Source organism: Sinocyclocheilus rhinocerous, unplaced genomic scaffold, assembly GCF_001515625.1.
Source record: "Sinocyclocheilus rhinocerous isolate Xijiao unplaced genomic scaffold, SAMN03320098_v1.1 scaffold245, whole genome shotgun sequence".
NCBI classification, from domain to species: Eukaryota; Metazoa; Chordata; class Actinopteri; order Cypriniformes; family Cyprinidae; genus Sinocyclocheilus; species Sinocyclocheilus rhinocerous.
The window spans coordinates 908,999-911,933 of NW_015659923.1; positions in this window are offsets into that span (position 1 = coordinate 908,999).

Here is a 2,935-nt window from a genome sequence, read left to right on the forward strand (position 1 = left end):
TCACTTGTGAAAGAGCCAATTCTCCCTAAAGCTCTTGAGGTGTGACAGCTAGAAAAAGTGGGTCCTTGAATACTAATGGGATTTCTCTCACTCTCAGGAGATTGCTGGGCACTGAAGCAAACTTCTGTGATCCATTCTAAGTGTTGCTGGCCTCGCTGGAATTGTTTCCAGAAAGAATACAAGGCCTCGAGCTCAAAGACACACCTGCGACTTGGTACTTCAGAGTTTTTTTTTTTTTAGTACTTTGACCTATGGTACTACAAAAAATGTCCTCATTTGCAACAACTGACTTAGCACTTTGAAGCTAATCTGGCCACACGGTGTACAATCCCCAAAGGCTAAAACATTTAACAGATGTCTCGCTGAGAGACAGCAGACAGTACAAAAACTTCTCAAGCTTTACAGCACTGACTGTACAGCAACAAACTGTACAGCAATTAAATGTAAAAAAATTACACAACTTTATCACAAATTACTGCACTTAAATTGTTTCTCACACAAAGCTATCAAATGGCTTTAAAAAAAACTTGAAGTGTAGTTTACATGTCATATGGACTACTTTAATGGTATCCTACTAGGACCAATTCATTTTTGTCATCTATAGAAAATAATCTGTGCTTTCAAAAAAGAAAAAGAAAATGTTGACATTCTCGGCTGGGTTTTTAGAAATGCCTGAAAGAACAATTTCAAACATTTGAGGAACCATGGGTATAGGCCTACTAGTTTATAGTCATCAATTGTCTTGTTTATTGTAAATCATTTTCATTTATTGTAAAAAATTATTTTTTTTTACATGGCCCCTGTAAAAGACATGTGGACTGAGATATTCCTATTAAACTTTGACAAGCTATTACACAAATTATTTGGCTAAAATGTGTGTGTATTATAAAACTTGCCCCAAAGCATTAATAAGCACAAACATTTAAGAAATTAAATACATATTTTTAAAGAAATTAACACTTTTATTCAGCAAGGACACCATTAATTGATCAAAAGGGAGAGTAAAGAGAAAAACTGACACGGAGGACTAAAGTAATGGCTACAAAATGTATTTGCCATCACAGGAATAAATTACATTTTAAAATATGTTCAAACAGAAACATTTTTACAATATTACAGTGTTTACTGAATTTATCATCCAATTAACACAGCCATTGTGAACATAAGAGACTTCTTACAAAAACATTAAAATCTTACAGACCGCAAACTTAAATGGAAGTGTATAAGGTTGACAAAGGTTGATAAAATCGTAATACAATTCTTTTATGCTTCATGATTAAAATAAAATAAATAAATTAAAAAGGGAGAATAATCCTATGGGGTTTGAATGTCATCATGTTGAATAAATGATGACAAAATTCAAATAAATTTGTCCATTAGAATGCAGTGAGTAACCACACTGTTACTCACTCAAACTCACACACAACATTAGACACTGCATAGACACAAAAAATACCATCAACGTTAAAGGCACAGCCTCAGCTCTCACAGAAACCAGCATTGGTTAGATTGGTCAACATGCACTATATGAGTGCTCCAGCATGCTCAGCCTATCTACAGTCAATGGCGGTGTACGTTCCTGCAGTGCATCCAAGCAGAAGCGATGCAGCAGTTACAGAGCATTCCAGCAGCATGCATCTCACCACAGCCCAAAAAACTTGTGTATTGCATGACTACTGAATACTCTTAATTAAAATAAATCAATAGTTGTATTCTGGTGATTTATTCAGCAACCATCGGAGATGGATATATGAGGAAAACAAAAATGGGAGGGAATTGCAACTCAACACCGTGATCACAAATGCTTTATCACAATATTATTTTGAAATTGCAACAAAACTATACAGTTCCCTGTATATATGCTACAGGGAACTGACCTTTTATGAATCTGTGCCATATGCTATATATGCTGTTTTATAAAATAACACTTCTCTCATGAGGAAATTGTCTATAAACCTCCAGCTCTTTACTGGTATGAGTGAACAGACATTGATATCAGGGTCACTCCACTCATATAAGAAACAGCTAAATTATGATGGAGCATCATAATATCAGTCCTTGTGGGGAATAAAAGCACATATTAAGAACTAGGTTACCCAAGAGTGGAAAGCAGAATGCACTCAATGCAATGAAGGACAGAAAAAATCAGAACACTCTCCTATAAATAAATATAAAAAAAATAATAAAATAAAATAAAAAATAAAAGTGAACAAAATAAAAATTAAAAATACAAAATATGTAGCCAGTCATATTCATCCATGTCAATATGCCTTTACACTTTTGACTGTAGAACGTAAAAAGTGCTTTCATCTATTTATTGTAAAAACACAGTCATGCTTACCGTCATTCAGATGTATAGGACTATTACGTTTACAGCATATCTAAACTATTTTTAGTGATATCAAAACAGTCAGTACTGTATGTGCATGATCACAAGGAAATTGGGCATTTTTCTGATCACTATGGAGGAAAACACAGAAAACGATTTAAGTCAGAAATAATAAAGTTGGGTTCATATGAGAGTTACCACCCTTACAAACGCAACAACCAGATTCTAGACAATCATAATGTGCTGCCTCATAGCATTGCATTAATATTTGATTTGACCTCTTGGCAAAGCCTGCACTGTTATTACCTTGGCATATATCTGTAATAATATACAGTATTTGAAAGTGGGGAAATTACAAATATTCAGTTTCAGAGAGTTCGAATCTGTAGGAGCATGAAATAATATATACACTTGAAAAAAAAATTTTCACCAAATACATTTTTCATGACTCCAAGTGCTTATGACTAGCCTACTTGAAAAAGATTTCAGAGACTAGGCGGCAAAAGCCTAGTCTCTAGAAAGCCTTTCCCGACCACCCCCCTCCCAATTTGCTTCCTGTCAATTCTAAACTATCCTATCACAATAAAAAAAGGCAAAAAAAAAAAA